Raw genomic sequence first — 20,399 nt, 5'->3', positions numbered from 1 at the left:
TGTGCCTAGCACTGGGCTTCCTCGTCTCATCTGTTGTCTTATTAAATCCTTGAAATCATTTCTCATTTTGCAGAGGAAAAAAAAAGAGGCCTGGGAGGACTTGTCACATATCCAGTGGTGCAATGATGGCTGTGGGATTTAAACTTTGGCTGGTCTGAGTCTGATGCTGAGGCTTCGTTCACCAAACCATGCTGCTTTCTCCAAAAGCTGAAGTCATTACCAAAATGCAGGATCACTGGGAAGTTATATGATACTGAGTTTCTGCCCTAAGTCAAACAGCGATTTAGCATCTTGCCTAGAAAGGTTAACAGGAGTTTGTGGGATCTCAGACAGGGTCCCTTTCCGCGTTGAGTCACTGAAAGAAAGAGCAATACGTCTGGAGTTTACCTCTGTTCTTCAATTCTGCTTCACCTTGTCCCCTTTGGGCACAAGTTAGTGGGAAGCAGTTTGGGCAAAGTGTTTTTGGTTGGCATTAGTCAGAATCTATATAATGCTTGTGAAAATCAGCTTCAATGTTTTAAAGTCACTTTTCAAAGTCAAAGAAGACCGACCTAAAGTGAATGAGATATTCTGAAAATCAATGGTTAGGAGTGGTTTTGTTCTCTGCTCTCAACATTTTTTGTACCACCGTGTCCTAGGTATTATGCTCAGTTGTTGATTATTTAAGACGGGGAGAGGAGGCAAGGTGGTTGTTTAGATCTGGTCATGGAAGATTAGCAGCTAGAAGGTGGGGGGAAAGAGCTGCTGGAATTCCACAGCAGGGTCTGGAGTCAGTTGACAGCAAGAGAAAGGACCCACGCAGCTTGCTTATTCTAATTATTTGGTTTTCCATCTGACTTGCATGGCATGAATAAGGTGAGGCACAGGAGCCTTTTAAAATTTAAGTTGTGCTCAGCAAAGTCAGCAAATTCCAGGTGCCACCCAAGGCAGAAAATATGCATAATAAAATTGCTTTATTGCTGCCTATTTACTTTCCAACAAATGCAGAACAGAAAGAATGCCGATGCTTGATGAGTCTACATAAGCAGGATAACTGTGTGTGTAGGGGGGTGGCCCCCAAACCAACAATAACAGAACGAAACTATTTATTCGTGACTACATGGGGCTATTTACGAGAAAGACTCAGCAGCAAGTTTTACAATCCCGGTGGTCTCAGAGTGGGAATACAAAGTCCAGTCCAGTGACTCAACCCAGGCCTTTTTGGCAAGCCCAGGAACAGACTTAAAGTGTCCAGCCAAGGGCTACATAATTTCTCATTCCACGAACCCCAGAAATAAAGAACGACTCTCAGATACAAAAGCAGACTGTGTTTTAGAAAAGAATTTACCAGAATCTCACACTGCTTCTCAAACTTTCACCCGGATACTCCTAATAGCAAAGGAAATCTAAAACACTCCCATGGGATCTAGGGGAACATTTGAAAGAAGCCTACACCAAGAATGAAATATCTTTATAATCCTGTGTTTGGTCTTTTTAAAAAGTAAATTTTGCTTTCTGTTTCATTGCACACTTGCTGGTTGTAGTATAGTTTTAAATGACTGATCATTGAACAAATTTGATTCCTTTCAAGAAAAAATGCTTATTTGGTGACTTTAAGTATACCTCCAGGGATTAGAATATGGGCTTCTCAGGTGGCTCAGTGGTAAAGAATCCACCTGCCAATGCAGGAGATGCAAGAGACTCAGGTTCAATCTCTGGGTTGGAAAGATCCCTTGGAGAAGGAAATGGCTACCCACTCCAGTAGTCTTGTTAGGGGAAGCACACTGATTGAAACCACCCTGGCCAGGCACCATAGTAACCATTTGCATGAGTTGTTTTATGACAGGGGATCCTGAAAAGGAATACGGAACTAATAAGCCACCACCAACCGGAAGAGTTCGGGAAAGATCGAAAGGAGACACCACGTGTCCGTCCACTTCCCAGAATCCCTCTCGCTAGCATCCATCTTGGCTGAGCGATGTGTGCATGCGCCACCAGGAAAGACTCTGAATTAGAATGATTGGCCAAAGACCACCCGGAAACTAATCCCATCACCATAAAACCCGAGTCTGTGAGCCACGCAGCAGAGCAGTTCTCCTGGGTTCTCTTACCCTACTGCTCTCCACCCAGGTGCCCTTTCCCAATAAAATCTCTTGCTTTGTCAGCACGTGTGTCTCCTCGGACAAGTCATTTCCAAGTGTTAGACGAGAGCCCAGTTTTGGGCCCTGAAAGGGGTCCCCCTTCCTGCAATAGTCTTGCCTGGGAAATTCAATGGACAGAAGAGCCTGGTGGGCTACAAGTCATGGGGTCATAAAGATTTAGACATGACTGAGCAGTCACACACATCATAGGGACTAGAATAACCTTGTATGTTTTAGCAAACTCAGATCTATTGTGGAGTTTGTGGTGAAAAACGTAAAGATGGCCAATGTTCCCTACTCTTCCCAGCCAAGACCTGCTCCACTTATACATCATTTGGATTTGGGTGTTGAAGAAGGAAGGAAAAATGTGAGGAGGAGAAGAAGGAAGATCAATGAATCTCCAATTGAAGTTCCAAAATGTGGAACTTGTGGGCTAAAATGAATTGCATCCATTGAAAGAATGGCTGCCTTCTCTTCCCAGAGGCCACATTAGCCCTACTCAGACACTGTTCTGATGGTAACAAGCCGAGAAAGACACAATCTGTGTTGACATAAACAACGCAGAACCTCAAAAGGTTTATGATCCAGCAGTTGACCACCCTGTAAGGAGTCTCTGGAGGGCTCCCCCAAGTCCAGGCACACAACAGAAAATGCAGAACCAAGAGGAATGAGAGTGGCTTAGCCGGATTTTTAAAATATCTCATAGACTAAGCTATTAGTTTCTTCTTTGATCCACCTTCTTTCATTATCCAAGGCCCCTGAGACTTCAGCGTCAAAAGCTGACTCTTGTGTTAACTAAGGAGAATTTTCTGCTTACCAGGCAGGGAAAGGTCAAAAGCCCACGGGGGTTTGAGTGACACAGAATGAGCCAAGTGGCCTGCATGGTTAAGGATGTATTAGGGATTAGCAGTGACCTGGGGAGTTCGTACCCTTTTAAAAGACCTTGAAAGTAAAAAATAAAAAAACAACACCCAAAACAAAATAACCGCGCAGGCCCAAGAAAACGGGTCTTGTGAAAAGCAAATCAGGCTGAACCTGGTGTTTGTCCAGGCCTCATATCAATCACTGGAGTTCAACTAGTAAGGACACTTCTCAGAGAAAAGGACAGACAGAGGGAAAATTGAAATCTGGCCTCAAGCCTGTTCATGCCTAGCTGCTTTAGCACAGTATCAGTTCAGTTCAGTCACTCAGTCGTGTCCGACTCTTTGCGACCCCATGAATCACAGCACGCCAGGCCTCCCTGTCCATCACCAGCTCCTGGAGTTCACTCAGACTCATGTCCATCGAGTCAGTGATGCCATCCTGCCATCTCATCCTCTGTCATCCTTTTCTCCTCCTGCCCCCAATCCCTCCCCATATCAGAGTCTTTTCCAATGAGTCAACTCTTCACATGAGGTGGCCAAAGTACTGGAGTTTCAGCTTTAGCATCATTCCTTCCAAAGAAATCCCAGGGCTGATCTCCTTCAGAATGGACTGGTTGGATCTCCTTGCAGTCCAAGGGACTCTCAAGAGTCTTCTCCAACACCACAGTTCAAAAGCATCAATTCTTTGGTGTTCAGCTTTCTTCACAGTCCAACTCTCACATCCATACATGACTACTGGAAAAACCATAGCCTTGACTAGATGGACCTTTGTTGGCAAAGTAATGTCTCTGCTTTTCAATATGCTATCTAGGTTGGTCATAACTTTTCTTCCAAGAAGTAAGCGTCTTTTAATTTCATGGCTGCAATCACCATCTGCAGTGATTTTGGAGCCCAGAAAAATAAAGTCTGACACTGTTTCCACTGTTTCCCCATCTATTTCCCATGAAGTGATGGGACCAGATGCCATGATCTTCGTTTTCTGAATGTTGAGCTTTAAGCCAACATTTTCACTCTCCTCTTTCACCTTCATCAAGAGGCTTTTTAGTTCTTCTTCACTTTCTGCCATAAGGGTGATGTCATTGGCATATCTGAGGTTATTGATATTTCTCCCGGCAATCTTGATTCCAGCTTGTGCTTCTTCCAGCCCAGCGTTTCTCATGATGTACTCTGCGTAGAAGTTAAACAAGCAGGGTGACAATATACAGCCTTGACGTACTCCTTTTCCTATTTGGAAACAGTCTGTTGTTCCATGTCCAGTTCTAACTGTTGCTTCCTGACCTGCATACAGATTTCTCAAGAGGCAGATCAGGTATTCTGATATTCCCATCTCTTTCAGAATTTTCCACAGTTCCTTGTGATCCACACAGTCAAAGGCTTTGGTATAATCAATAAAGCAGAAATAGATGTTTTTCTGGAACTCTCTTGCTTTTTCGATGATTCAGTGGATGTTGGCAATTTGATCTCTGGTTCCTCTGCCTTTTCTAAACCCAGCTTGAACATCTGGAAATTCACGGTTCACGTGTTGCTGAAGCCTGGCTTGGAGATTTTGAGCATTACTTTACTAGCACAGTATTAATATCTTTTTTTTTTTTTTAATTGGAGGATAATTACAAAGTTGTGCTGGTTTCTGCTGTACAACAATGCAAATCAGACACAAGTATACACATATCCCCTCCCTCTTAAGCCTCCATCCCACCCACCCCCATTCGCACCCTTCCAGGTCATCACACAACACTGAGCTGAGCTCCCTGTGCTATACAGCTGCTTCCTGCTAGCTAGTTATTTTACACACAGTATATCAGTGTACTCTCTCAACTCATCCCACCCTCTCCTTCCCCTGCTGTGTCCAGAGTCAGTTCTCTACGTCTCTATCTCTATCTCTGCCCTGCAAATAGGTTCGCATCACTATCTTTATCCAAGGATGGACCCTGCTATGGGGCCCTCCCATAGGGACAGTGAACTGCAGATAGAGCAGTCATCTGGGTGATTCTCTTCCCCTGAGCCCGCATGGAAGGAGAAGCGCTCAGTCTGCCTGTCACATCCCTGTGGCCTTTTCCACCACCACCCCCTTGGGAATAGAGGACTCTCCCCTGTGACTGGCAGTGAGGCCGATCCAGGTAGGGTCCTAGAGGTTATTCCTGGGCCCCAAGCTTGGACCCTGAGGAAGCAGAACAGCGGGGACTGTGCCCCTCCTCCACATAGGACAACTGCCCTGTTATCAGTTCCCCAGAACTCTGTTCCCAGACTTACTGAGAACTGGAGAAACCAAATGAAAGTGCCAGGAGATGGTACAGAAAATGTAGGCCTTTTAGGAAGAAGGATTTGCATTAACAAAAATTTTGAGAAGTGGATTTTGACCAAAAGTCACTTTCATGCCTGCAATATAGAGTTATTTATAGTTACTGCTTTATTGGCAAATTTATATTGCTAATAAAACAATATTGGCAACATAGATTATATTATAGTATTATATTTTATATTCTATTGTATTATATTCAGGCGTGGTGCTGAATATACTGCATCTTCTCCCTTATTTATTTATTTTTGGCCTCGCCAAGCAGCATTTGGGATCCTAACATCCCCACCAATGATTGAACCCATGGCCCCCTGCAGTAGAAGCAGAGCCTTAACCACTGGACATCCAGGGAGTTTCCCACAATATACATTTAAAAAGAAGCTTCTGAACTGAATTATAGTGCCACTGCCTCTCAAAGTTTAGCAGTTGTGTCAGCAAACAAAACGTTCAAGGAAACCAATAGATCATGTGAGTCTCTGCTGAAGCAGCCACTAGAAATCCCTTCACCAACAAGTAATCATATTCCCACTCTCGCCTCTAAATAGGAAAGGCATGCAGTCAGAGCAGGAGGAGATGATGTCCTCTCATCCTTTCTCCAGTTGGCAACTGACCGTCCCCATGGAGGTTTCTCATTTAGATGTTGGCGAAAACATCTGTTGAAACTCAGTAGGCTCATCACCCGGAATGCTGGTCCCCCTCCTTTCCTTCAAGTTCTATATTTGCATCCACACAGTCCTTTCCAAATTCCTTTGGTTTCTGGATCATTCTTATCTGAAATCCATGTTCTCTTTTTTTTTTTTCCTTTGGCATAGGTCAGGGTTTCTTTTTCCTTGAGTGTGGTGCATGGGACAAAGCTTAGAATGGACATGCAGTGGTTTACTCATGGTATTGTTTTCACTTACATCTCATAAAAATGTTGGTCTGCCAGAATGATTTCAAGCTTCAGTGCATAGTGAGAGCCCATAGTTAGTTAATTTGAAAGCTCCACATCCTCTAAGAATCTCATAGAGGCATTTTCAGTAAGATTTTAAGGATAACAGATGGGCATCAGGCAAGGGGAAAAAGTTGGCTCTCAGATGTAAACTTCCACTTCAAACTCATCCATCGAGTCAGGTTGAAAAAGGTGAGAAAGATACATATTTCACTGCAGACCTGTCTTTGTGACCTTATCAAGATTGTGAATATTTAGCAAATCTTAAGAAAGTGATAGACATTATTTAGCTGTCTTTATAATTCAAAACTTTGAACATCCTAAATTCACAACATAGTCAAGTTTTAGAGACTAAGCCATAAACTCTTTTATGCTTACACATTGTTCAAAACAAAGGAAAGAACGCCTTAGAAACCCTGGTTCATCAGAACTAATTTAGAATGCACAAAACCAAATACATTTAGTGCTGGGGAACTCCCGGCATTTACAAGGCTGGGATTCAGTTCAGTTCAGTTCAGTTGCTCAGTCGTGTCCAGCTCTTTGCAACCCCGTGAATCACAGCACGCCAGGCCTCCCTGTCCATCACCAACTCCCGGAGTTCACTCAGACTCACGTCCATTGAGTCAGTGATGCCATCCAGCCATCTCATCCTTTGTCGTCCCCTTCTCCTCCTGCCCCCAGTCCCTCCCAGCATCAGAGTCTTTTCCAATGAGTCAACTCTTTGCATGAGGTGGCCAAAGTACTGGAGTTTCAGCTTTAGCATCATTCCTTCCAAAGAAATCCCAGGGCTGATCTCCTTCAGAATGGACTGGTTGGATCTCCTTGCAGTGAAGGGACTCTCAAGAGTCTTCTCCAACACCACAGGCTGGGGTTAATGGCTAGATAAATGGAATAGGATTAAGAACATATTCCGAAACTATTCTTCATCTTAGTGAACAGAGATGTCTTTCCTCTGTTGTCATTGTACTTCGGCAGGCGTAGCCCCAACAGGAGAAGCCCAGGGGGCCAGCTCTAGGGTACATTATAATCTGAAACAAGTTGTCTCAACTATTTCAGCAGTCTGTATATACTGAGCGATCCTGCGGCCCAGGTGCACAGGCGTCTGCATGATGAGGAGCTTGAGCACGGCCCAGAGCCCTGGGTACCGCCTTGCAATGCAAGCCCCGCTCACTATTAGTCACATGACCGCAGGCCTGCTAAGTATCAAGTTCCTATAACACAGGATGGTTAACCTCACAGGGTTGTAGTGGTGATTACATGAGATAATGTGTGTCAAGTGTTTAACACAATGGTCCACCTAAATGCTCAGGAAATGTCGCGCATTATGGTTTACAAAACATTTTTACATACACATATACTACCTCGGTTCACTTCTCAAAAAGCCGCCAAGGTATGTTTTATTGTTGCCATTTTCTCAGTGAATCACCTGAGGTTAGAGATTCTCAGCCATTTTCCAATTCACACAGAAGACTCAGCCCGTCTGCTCAGATAGTCTCTTAACCCTTCTCCACCTCCATCCCTCAACCCACCCCTCTACCCCACCTCATGCTACCCCATCCCCTCCCATCATCATCCCATCTCATGCCCCACCCCTGTCTTTTGACTACAAGGCAGTTGAGCTACTTATTTTAGACCTTGTGAAAGTCCTAGACAACATCAAAGCTCACACTTGCCCTCAATCAAATCTAGCATAATGTATAAAGCATTTTTTTTGCATATGCAAAAAAACCCCTGGGTTCCAATCCTAGTTCTGCCACTCCAGGTTGTGCTCCTCTGGTCAAGCTGTCCAGCTCGCTATCTTTCTCTCCTTCTTCCTGGTGTGGCACCAACTTCCTCTCATATAGGCCCTTGGAAGGAACCACAGAGTCAAGGCTCTGTCCAGTTTAGTCACTTAATATTCATTAGCTACAAAGTTTAATTATTCAGCCAGTGGTAAAGAACCCACCAGCCCATGAAGGAGACACCAGAGATGAGTTGTTCGATCCCTTGGGTCAGGAAGATCCCTTGGAGGAGAGAATGGCAACCCACTCCATTATTCTTATCTGGAGAATTCCACAGACAGAGGAGCCTGGTGGGCTACAGTCCATGCGGTCACAAAGAGTCTGACATGACTGAGTGACTAACACAATGCGTTAAATGTAAACAATGACCTAGCTGCTCAATGTCCTGCTCCCTTCAGTCACTAGATTACCAGACAGGCAGGTCCACCTACAGCCGTAGAATCCAATTCACCCCAGAGGTGGGGGACCTAGCCCCACCCACTGTCCTGAGAAACAACGATAGGCATTAGGTAAATATTTGCTGCTTAAAAGGTTGTCCTGAAGTGGGTTTTTGCAGATAATCTCTTTGTTTCATCACCACGGCTTTCTCTTCCAAAAGATTATCTGCCTCTGGAATTTATCCTTTAAAAATAATCACAAAGAGAAGAAAGTGGAAAAAAGTTATTCATGATATTTGTTATATGAGCCTTAGGGACAAAACTCCATTCTCTCTCCCCATCAATAACCTACACTTTCAAACATTAAGGATTCCTTCTGGACTATTTTAAGGAGCGGATTTATTAGTTCTATAGCATCTTGTAATCCTGAGGTATTTAAGAAAACTACATTCTTTGGATTCTGAAACTCTGGCTGTTTCCCCCAGCTACTTCAAACAATGCAACTTTCGCTGACGGGGCACTTGTGGGCCAGCAGTGTTGTTGAATTGTAAGTAAATAATCTTGAAACAAATCCGTAGTTGACACACTGTCATATTATGTTTACTGCTCCAGAGGAGGGATTTATTCTGAGGATATTGAAAAATTCCATTGCTGGTTGGGGGAAGTGACAATTGGGATCACTCATAAATTAAAGTGACTGCCCTCTGTAGCATAGATATGGTCCAAAACATTGAACACACACTAAAATGTCATATGCGAAATAGAACAGCGCTGGATAGAAACAGGTAACGTCGCTAAATAAAAACAGACACTGTAGAAATGACAGATGTTTAAATTGCCAAGTTTGGCTAGAGGTAGTACTGTCCTTCTCCTAGGATTAATAAACGTGGGACTTCTAAAGTGAAGCAGAAAAATGAACTTCAAGTGCATCCTGCTTTGGTTTAGCATAGATTTCATGATGTAATGCTGCTGCTGCTGCTGCTGCTAAGTCGCTTCAGTCGTGTCCAACTCTGTGTGACCCCATAGACGGAAGCCCACCAGGCCCCGAAGCCCCTGGGATTCTCCAGGCAAGAACACTGGAGTGGGCTGCCATTTCCTTCTCCAATGCAGGAAAGTGAAAAGTGAAAGTGAAGTTGCTCAGTCATGTCCGACTCTTAGCGACCCCATGGACTGCAGCCTACCAGGCTCCTCCGTCCATGGGGTTTTCCAGGCAAGAGTACTGGAGTGGGGTGCTGTTGCCTTCTCCCCATGATGTAATAGAGGTTACTTTTTTTTTTTTTTTTTCCCTACTGCTGCTGCTGCTAAGTCACTTCAGTCGTGTCCAACTCTGTGCAACCCCATAGATGGCAGGCCACCAGGCTCAGCCGTCCCTGGGATTCTCCAGGCAAAAACCCTGGAGTGGGTTGCCATTTCCTTCTCCAGTGCATGAAAGTGAAAAGTAAAAGTGAAGTCTCTCAGTCATGTCTGACTCTTCGAGATCCCATGGACTGAAGCCTACCAGGCTCCTCTGTCCATGGGATTTTCCAGGCAAGAGTACTGGAGTGGGTTGCCATTGCCTTCTCCTTTTTTTTTTTTTTTCCCCTAAATGGCTTAATATTTAACGAGCCTGCTATCTGTTTTCTTGTAAGAAGGGCATTAGTACTGTAACTTTCTAGAAACCAGGACCTGCTCTGCTGTCTCTCCCAGGCCTGGGTCTCTTAGGGGTTGGCCTGGTTTTGCAGATACGGGTGTTGGTGAGGGAAGGCCGTTTAATGGGGTGTAGGGACAAAGGGATGAGAATTGCCAAGAGAAATATCAATAACGTCAGATTTGCAGTTGACACCATACTTATGGCAGAAAGCGAAGAACTAAAGAGCCTCTTGATGAAAGCGAAAGAGGAGAGTGAAAAAGTTTGACTTAAAATTCAACATTAAGAAAACTAAGATCATGGCATCTGGTCCCATCACTTCATGGCAAATAGATGGGGAAACAATGGAAACAGAGACAAACTTTATTTTTGGGGGCTCCAAAATCACTGCAGATGGTGACTGCAGCCATGAAATTAAAAGACACTTGCTCCTTGGAAGAAAAGTTATGACCAACCTAGACAGCATATTCAAAAGCAGAGACATTACTTTGTCAACAAAGGTCCGTCTAGTCAAGGCTATGGTTTTTCCAGTGGTCATGTAAAGATGTGAGAGTTGGACTGTAAAGAAAGCTGAGTGCCGAAGAATTGATACTTTTGAACTGTGGTGTTGGAGAAGACTCTTGAGAGTCCCTTAGACTGCAAGGAAATCCAACCAGTCCATCCTAAAGGAGATCAGTCCTGGGTGTTCATTGGAAGGACTGATGTTGCAGCTGAAACTCCAGTACTTTGGCCACCTGATGCAAAGAACTGACTCATTTGAAAGGACCCTGATGCTGGGAAAGATTGAGGGCAGCAGAAGAAGGGGACAACAGAGGATGAGATGGTTAGATGGCATCACTGACTCAATGGACATGAGTTTGAGTAAGCTCTAGGAGTTGGTGATGGACAGGGAAGCCTGGCTTGCTGCAGTCCATGGGGTCACAAAGAGTCAGACACAACTGAGCAACTGAACTGAACTGAACTGAAGGACAAAGGCTGAGGAAGGAAGGGTCCTTTATGTCAGCAGCAACTTCTCTAGGCTCTTGTTTTTGTTGTTCAGTCACTAAGTCATGTCCCACTCTTTGCGACCCCATGGGCTACAGCACACCAGGCTTCCCTGTCCTTCGCTATCTTCCAGTACAGTTCATGGCTGCAGTCAGTGTCTGCAGTGATTTTGGAGCCCAAGAGAAAAAAATGTGTCACTGTTTCCACTTTTCCCCTTCAATTCTCTAGGCTAACTGCATCTAAATCCCAGCCACTTGCAATTACAGAAAGTCAAGAACAAAACAAGGATTAAACTACAACACTCCCTTGTGCATATAATAAACGTCCTCTGATACATTTTACAGTCTTTTAAATAGACTGTGCGCCTTTTTTCTTTTTTTTTGACCAGGCCATGTGGCATCTTAGTTTCCTAGTGAGGGATGGAAGCCCACCCCCTGCATTGGGAGTGTGGAGTCTTTATCATTGGACCACCAGGGAAGTCCCCAATGTGTGCTTTTTGGAGATGATCCCTTTATATTTTAATGTAATAATGGTCATAGAGATAGGAGAGAACAATACTTCAGTGCTCAACCTTCTTTCTGGTCCAACTCTTACATCTGTACATGACTACTGGAAAAACCATCGCTTTGACCGTATGGACCTAGATGTGCATTGTGTGCTGTGCTTAGACACTCAGTCTTGTCCAACTCTTTGCAACCTCATGGACTGTAGCCCACCAGGCTCCTCTGTCCATGGGATTCTCCAGGCAAGAATACTGGAATGGGTTGCTATGCCCTCCTCCAGGGGATCTTCCCAAGCCAGTGACTGAACCCAGGTCTCCCACACTGCAGGCAGATTCTTTACCATCTGAGCCACCAGGGAAACCCAAGAATACTGGAATGGGTACCCTTCTCCAGGGGATCTTCCCAACCCACGAATCAAGACATGCATTACCATGGATGAATATTAAAAACATAATGTTGAAATAGAAAGTCAGAGAAGACTACTTCAGTGTGATTGAATTCATATGAAAAGTTCACTAAAAGGCAAAACTCACCAATTTATTGTTTAGAGGTCAAAACTTATATATGGTAAATATACATACCCTCACATAGTTGCTGCTGCTGCTGCTGCTAAATTGCTTCAGTCATGTCCGACTCTGTGCGACCTCATAGACGACAACCCACCAGGCTCCCCCGTCCCTGGGATTCTCCAGGCAAGAACACTGGAGTGGGTTGCCATTTCTTTCTCCAATGCATGAAAGTGAAAAGTGAGAGTGAAGTCGCTCAGTTGTGCTGGACTCTTACTGACCCCATGGACAGCACCCCACCAGGCTCTTCTGTCCATGGGATTTTCCAGGCGAAAGAGTACTGGAGTGGGGTGCCATATGAGCCCAAATTTCAGGATAGAGGGTAACTAGAAGAGACAGTGAGGAAAAGGGAACAATATACTCAAAAACACTGGTAATGAGGAATTCCCTGGTGGCCCAGTGGTTAAGACTCCAAGCTTCCAAAGCTGGGGTGCCCTGGCTTTGAGCCCTGATTGGGGAACTAGGATCTTACATGCCATGCAGACAAATAAATAAATAACATTTGTAATTTTTTAAAAAGGAATAGGAAAGAGACTTCCTTGGTGATCCAGTGGCTAGGACTCGCTGCTATGGCAGGGAGCATGGGTTTGATCCCTGGTTGGGGAACTAAGATCTGTGTGCTCGGCCCTGCAAAAAAAAAAAAGGAAGGGAAACTTGCCAGTTTTTTATTTATGAGCATGAGTCTAGTTGGCTAGAACACGCACAGCCTGGAGGCAGGAAGGTCCAGCCATGCAGAGGGGTTGTGAGCAGACGTGGGGCTTTGAAGGGGGCCATGGAGCTGTGCAAGAGACTGTCCCCTCTCCTGCTGTTGATGACCTTCAATCTTGCAGTGGACTTGAGCCAGGAAAAAGCACTCAAGCAGATGCAGGGCTGTAGTCACCCTGGTGAGCTGCACCCAGCAGCAATAACCTGCCTGGGGCATATCAGGGAAACATATTTTGTATACAGTATCAATAGTGTATGTATGTTAGTATCAATCTCCCAATTATTTATCCATTCTGTTGTTGATTGACGTTTGGGTACATCAGGGAAACATATTTTATATACAGTATCAATAGCGTATGTGTGTCAGTATCAATCTCCCAATTATTTTATCCATTCTACTGTTGATTGACATTTGGGCTGTTCCTAGTGTTTTTTCTCCAAAAAAATGCTCCTAGGAATATAACTGTACTGGTCTTCAGGGCATATGTTCAAGAATTTCTCCCGAATGGAATTGCTTATGCATGCATATTCATCCTCACTAGGTAATGCAAAATTGTTTTCTAAAGTAATGTATCATTTTACATTCCTCCTCTCTTTAAATATTTCCCACCAACACTTGGCTTTGCCTGACTTTTAAATTTTTGTTCTTTGGTCCATTTAATCTTTTTCCTCTGTTAGTAATGAGAGTTAGCTTCTTTTTATACATTTCCAGGCCAGTCGCATTTTCTTGTCTGTAAATACCTGCTTTCTCTTCTTCAGGGTCTCTTTCTTGATGAACCCCAGGAGTTCTTTACCTATTTGGGATACTAAAACTTTGTTGGTGTGTAGAATGTCTGCCAGGAAGGCTAACAGAATTTCTCCCATCCTTGTAGGCACCTGCCCACTTCCTTCATCAGGAGTCGGGGTCTCTATCTCCTCCTCTGTGGTCTGAGCTGACCCCGTGTCTTGCTTTGATCGACAGAGAGGAACAGCCGGGAGACTGTGTGACCCCTGGGCCTCAGCCTTGAGGCCTTACAGCTTCCGTTTCACCCTCTTGGAAGCCAGCTGCCTCGTGAAAAGTCCCAGCCCTCCTGCTGGCGAGAGAGGCCTTGTGGAGAGAGAGGCTCCCGAGGGTGAGACCATGTGGGGAGAGCAGAAGGCCCAGCCCCTCTCCACCCGCTCCCCCTGCCCCACCCCGTAGTCTTTCCAGCCGCCTGGGCTCATATGCTGTACATCTGTGTGAGACTGTCTTGAAGGTTCCAGCCCCCACCAAGCTCCCAGCTGGGTGCCCATGTGACCTCAGCTGACGCCTCTAGAAGCAGAAGAACTGGCCATCTGAGCTCAGCCTGGATTCCTGACCCACAGAATCACGGGCAATAAAATAATTGCTTCCAGCCAGCAAGTTTTGGGATAGATTGTTATATCACAGATAATAGAAACAATTTACCGTACATGTTTCTAAAAGTCTTCTCCCACCCTCTGGCTTTTTTTTGTTGTTTACTCTCTCTCTGTTATTTTTTCACTATCAAAAGTTTTAACTTATAGTAGAATTGATTTTCCGAGGTTTTATTTTATGCTTAGTGCTTTTAATGTGTTCTTTGAGAGATCTGTTTCTACTTTAGTGTATTTTCTACTAAAAGTTTCAAAGTTTTATCTTTCACAGTTAAGTTTCTCTTTCTCTCTTCCTCCCTTCCTCCTTCCCTCTCTCTTTCTTTCATGGTTACCACATGCAGCATGTGGGATCTTAGTTCCACCTCCAGGAATCAAACCCATACTTCCTGCATTGGAAGCGTGGAGTCTCGACCACTGGATCCCCAGGGAAATTCTTCATGTTTAAGTTTCTTAATCTGTCCTGAACGGGGTAAAATAGGGGTCCATTTGCCTTTTTGTCCGTTTCACCACCATACATGGAATGGTCGTATCAGGTTCCCATGCACGCTGACTCTAGAGCTGGACCCTTAATTCTGTTTGGCTGTTGCTATACCTGTATCTCACACAGATGGCACTAGTGGTAAAGAACCTGCCTGTCAGTGTGGGAGACCTAAGAGATGGAAGTTCCATCCCTGGGTTGGGAAGATCTCCTGGAGGAGGATATGGCAACCCACTCCAGTATTCTTGCCTGGAGAATCCCATGGACGGAGGAGCCTGGCTGGCTGCAGTCTGTAGGGTTGCACAGAGTTGAATACGACTAAAATAACTTAGCACGCATGCACAAACTGTATCTCACTGACTAAATTACTACAGTTTTATGTAAGTTTTGATCTCTGGTAGGACAAAATCCTTTTATTTTTCATTACTGACTTGGCTATATTCTTGACTGTTTGGACTTCCTTATAAATTCTAGTTATCATCTTATTGAATTCCATAATGAATTCTCTTTGAGATTTTGATTCAATTTGTATTGACTCCATAAACTATTTGGAAGGGGGATTTATGTCCTAAATAATTGAGTGTTTAAATCTATAAGCATCTCTTTCTTTAGTTTTAAGAAAGTATTATTTAATGTCTTTTTTAAAAGTTGTATGATTTTCTACATATAAGTCTTGCACATCTTCTGTTGGACTTATTCCAAGGTATCTTTTATTCTTTGTTGCTAGTTTTAATGATATTTTTTCATTTATTTGAATATTCTAACTGGCTGATGAACAGAAATCCAGTTGGCTTGGTGTATTGATTTAATATTTTGGGAATCTTAATAATCTTATTTTAATTCTAATCATGTGTAAATTTCTGTGGGTCTTCTATATACAACTAAATCATCTCTGAATAGCAGTTTTGTTTTCCCTTTTCCAATCCTTGTAATTAAAAAAAAAATCTAATCTGTTGGCAAGGACCTTCAAGTGTTATATGAGAATATTAATCTTTTTCATGATTCTAAAAGGTTTACTTTTAATGTTTCATGATTGATTGTAATGTTTCATGTGTGTGTGTGTACTGTAATCAGATTAAAGATTGGTTAGACATATGCTTTATAATTCTGCATGGCAACTGAATTTTATTCTTTTCCTGCATGTTCTAAGAATGTTTTCCTCTTTTGAACTGTTTAATTACTTGACTTTTAAATATTGAGCCCACTTTAAATTCTAAGAATAAATCTAACCGGATCATAGTATATTGCATTTTTCATATATTACTGGTCACAGTTTGCTATTATCTTGTTTAGGATTTTTGCATCTATGTTCCTAAGTGAGATTACCCAATACTTTTTTTTCATCTTTTGCCCTGGTCAAGTTTGAATGTTAAGGTTAAGCTCTCATTGTAGTATAAGTTTGGGATTAATCTCTTTTTTTTCTGTAATCTGAAAATATTATAAAACTTAGAACTTTTAAATTCTTGAATGTTTGGTAGAACTCAACAGTAAAACAATGTACTTGGTATTTGCTTTGAGGAAAGATTTTGAATTACTTCAATTCCTTGTATGAATTCAATTTCTTTAATGATTCCTTTTATGGCTCAGTTTCTTCAGTGTGTATAGAAATATGACTTTCTATTTCTTCTTGAACCAATTTTGATCTTTTAAGTTTTTGTAATAACTTTTGTAGCAACACTACAATATTGAAATTTATTGGCACAAAGTTTATGTAGTATTATTACATAGTATTTCAAATCTCTTCTGCTACTATCGTCCTACTATTTCTGCTTTACTATTCCTAACATTATTTATGAATGCCTTACCTTTCTTCTTGGCCAGTCTTGCCAGAGATTTGGCAATTTTATTAGCCTTTTCAAATAACCAAGATTTGGCTTTGTTGATCCTCTTAGTATCATGTTTCCCCCATGAATTTCTTCTATCTTTATTATTTTCTTCTTCCTCTTTTCTTTTTTTCCCCTGCTACTCTTTTTAATTTCTTAGTTCACAGATTTTCAGCCTTCATTCTGTACTGCTATAAGCATTTAAGGCTATAACATTTTTCTATTCCCCTTTAGAATATTTTAATGTTTGATAAGTAGAAATAATTGCTAATATTAGATATTTAAAACTTTTATTAATGATAAGCGATCTTTTTTGAGATAGTCAATATCCTTCATCATATTTTAAATTTTTGGTTTAATAGCTTATGCTACAACTACTTGCAAGTCCGGTTCTAAGTTCAGTTTATTTCTATACTTGATGTTAAAGACTATCTTAGCTGAAAATATACCTCACTATATATATATATATATACACATATATATATACACACACACACACACACACACACACACAAGAATGAAAAATATGCATTGTTGGGCTCACTTATACATGATGGCATCCATTTTTAAAGTTCCAGGCACAAATTATGCAAACTCTTTCTTAATATGTGGTTAGGAAATTTCCATCTTCGCTGATCTGCTGATCTGAGGATGTTGCTTTATCTATATTTGACAAATGGTTCAAAAACCACTAACATTCTTCATCTGGAAGAGTTAAAAATAATAATCTTTCCCTAAGTCTAAGCAGGGAGATAAAAGGGTTCTAAGAGCCAAAACACATCTTTTGGGCAAGAAAGTTACATAATCATAGAAAGATTTCTAAACATACTGTGCAGAAGCTATCTTTTCTGTAGGCTTTTATCTGGGACAGAAAACATTTTCCTAAGTTTTAGCTCAGCAGAAGCCTCCTACTGCCTTATGGGTATTTCATTACATTTCATCTTAATTATGGTTTTTCCAGTGTCAAAAATCTAGATAGTGAATTATTTTAAAAAGCATATTTTAATTTATTATCATTTTTATTGTTTATTTAATTTATTTATTTAAATAAATATTACATATTTATTTAATTTATTACAGGCAAGTGGAAGAATTCAGAATATGACCATCCACTTTGTTTTTGACCCAGGTGACCTCAGCATTCACTTACATCCCTAGAAAACTGAGGGCTTCATGGTCATTGCCAGGCAGGGGATATGTGGTAGGCTCTCAGTAGGTAATGGTTGGGTGCATGTATGAATGAATGACCTCTTGTTTGGCTTCCTCTGTAGGCTGTGATTTGAAAGAAGGGACCACTTATTCATTTCTGTTTCCTAAGCATCTAGCACAGTGCCTGCACATCATGAGTGCTAAATATTTTGGGGAAGAAAGGAAGAAAAAAACAGAAAGGACAGAAAGGAGAAAAGGAGAGAGAGAGAGACAATACTTGCATATGTTCTTATCTGGATGTTTCAGTTAAAAGGAATGCTTGATTTGGCCAGTTCAACTTTGACCTTATTTAAAGCCTTTCCATGCTTATTTTTAATGAGAGCAGTCTAAAAAGAGTCTCAGGATGGTGATTACCTCTCTCTATGTGAAAATGTTTTCCCAAGGGCTAGAGGAATGAGTGAATTCTATTTTCATAGGGTCTCAAGGGTACCCCTCATTGCCTCTGGATTGGAAAATATTCCATTGTCTTTGATATTACTCTTTCGCAGTCTTTTAAAAGATAGCAGGCTGGACGAGGCTTCTCCTTCCTGTGCCCTGGAAGTCCCTAGAGGGCTTAGATATTGTAATATTCAGAGTTACTCAGAAGCGAAACTGAATAAAGCCTAGTGAAAAATGCCTGGAAATCTTGAGCTCAGCGTGTTTGCACATAGGATGCACACTTTCCCAAAGACACTTCACTGCACGCCAGGTTGTTTAATCAATGCCTGTGACCAAGTTACATGGTTACCTGCCGTGAGATTTTTAGAAACCAACCCACCATGAGCTCTCACTGGGAAGGTATTTGAATAATTAAAAACATTCCTCTATCAAAGGAGTCTCCTTCTGACAGTGGAATCCATAGCTTCTGTGGCTTTTCTTTTCAAAACACTTAGATGAAAGAGGTGGTTGTGTTTTGTGCGGCCCCCAACAATGGTTTTAAAATGAGGCCCAGCTTTGTACAAAACTGTGTGATGAGAACCTTAATTGTCTAAGATCAGGGCACTCAACTTCTTTTTGGGATAAGATGTCAAGTCTTCCTTGAGGAGGAATGGATGGCATAACTGGCCTACAGGGGATGTTTGTGTTTTGTTGTTGCTGTTGTTGGAATCTTGATGAGCTGTTTCTATTTACACAGAAAGTCACCGGACAGGAAATCTCGCAGTAGGCTCCAGGCTCAAATCTCTGAAGATCAGTGAGACAGGAAACAGCAGTGCCTGAGTGCCCACACACGCAAGCATCGCATCCTACTCATCGTGGAGGAAGAACAAACAGCCGCAAGAAAGGCCCTGAGGTTTAAGACAGGACACATCTGGAGGAGGAGTTCAGGAGTAGGATGTGGTGATGTCCCAGGGAGGAAAATACCACCCTCTGAGCAATTAAAAAAAAAAAAGACAACCATTACAACAGCAATAGTTTCCAAGACTGAAGCTACTGAAATTCATCCAGACAAATCCAAATGGTCTGAAGCCATCTCAGAATGAAAGGGCCCTGCCATGGGGTTTAGAGACATTACTGATGAGATTAATAATCCTCTGGTGCCATCAGAAGAAGCAGGCACCATCTCCACCATGTTTTATCCCTGAATTGTCACCCAGGGTGAAAACTGGATGGTACAGGGAAGAAGGCATGTTGTCATGGTAACAGAAAGAGATGGTCCTTGGAGAATCTGGAAATGGAAGCATCCAGCACAGTGAGGAATTCTGACGTGTGTGGCAGGTGGCTCCGAGTACAGAGCAGACTTAGATCCCGCCAGATGAAGAGCTTAGTCTTTGACTGGAATCCTCCACCCTCCAGGCAGACTTACAAGAAAAGGCGGGCCCGGAGCCTGCAGGCCAACTATGACACTCTCTATGGCAAACACATCAGCTATTGTAATTGAGAGATATGTTCTTCGTTCATAAATCAATTTTCTCAAGTTTGGTTCGTGTAGACAGTCATTTCCCAGACTCACACACTCCAAATAAACTGATTAGAACAAGGTTTTCAACCAAAAGGAAAATCTGAGGCTCAGCTTCCAGGCTTCCTTGGCCTCATGCCCTCAGCTGCCCCAAGGGCCACAACTGACTGGAAGGGGCGCCGGGCACAGCTATAACTTCAGCCACCTCGAGTGCCCAGGGTGAGACCAAGAGGGCATATCTATTTTTATTTTTTTTAAGATGTTTTTGATGTGGACAATTTTGTAAGTCTTTATTAAATTTGTTACAGTATTAATCCTGTTTTGTTTTGTTTTGTTTTGACTAGGAGGCATGTGGGATCTCAGCTCCCAGATCAGGGATTGAACCCACGCCTCTTGCAGTGGAAAGTTAAGTCTTAACCACTGGATCGCCAGGGAAGACTCAAGGGGGCATATTTTAAGTCAGCTAGGTTGAGACCCGGGATGATCCCTGGGTCGGGAAGATCCCCTGGAGGAGGAAATGACAACTCACTCCAGTGTTCTTGCCTGGAGAATCCCTTAGACACAGGAGCCTGGTGGGCTGCAGTCCATGGGATTGGAAAGAACTGGACATGACTGGGCATGTTCGCAGCAAGTCTCTTCAGTTTCTACTATATTCTCCACTCTGCCTTTTCTGAGCTTTGATTTCGGCTTTCACTTTTAGTACCACAGATGCTCCACCTTCCTTCAGTCGGATTTTCTGCTCACCTTTATGGAGCACTTCCAGTTTATGAAGCCTTTCACATTCATGATCTCATTTGGTCAACATAACCACCTTGGGATGTAAGTATGGTCATTATTCCCATTTCATGGATGAGAAAAATGAGGCTCAGAGAAGTAAAGTCACCTGCAC

At 42.6% G+C, this 20,399-nt stretch overlaps 1 protein-coding gene and 1 long non-coding RNA gene across 2 annotated transcripts in view; both read left to right on the top strand.

Annotated features, from left to right (window-relative positions):
- Positions 1-20,399, top strand: part of ENOSF1 (enolase superfamily member 1) — a 275,679-nt gene that overhangs the window by 100,633 nt on the left and 154,647 nt on the right. The gene's annotated exons all lie outside the window — the stretch shown is intronic.
- LOC133237386 (uncharacterized) lies at positions 17,510-19,042 on the top strand. Its single transcript, XR_009733169.1, has 2 exons — positions 17,510-17,626; positions 18,749-19,042. It is a non-coding gene; the product is annotated as an uncharacterized LOC133237386 (long non-coding RNA).

This window comes from Bos javanicus, chromosome 24 (genome assembly GCF_032452875.1).
Source record: "Bos javanicus breed banteng chromosome 24, ARS-OSU_banteng_1.0, whole genome shotgun sequence".
In the NCBI taxonomy this organism is placed as follows: Eukaryota; Metazoa; Chordata; class Mammalia; order Artiodactyla; family Bovidae; genus Bos; species Bos javanicus.
This window is presented reverse-complemented; position numbering and strand designations above follow the sequence as displayed.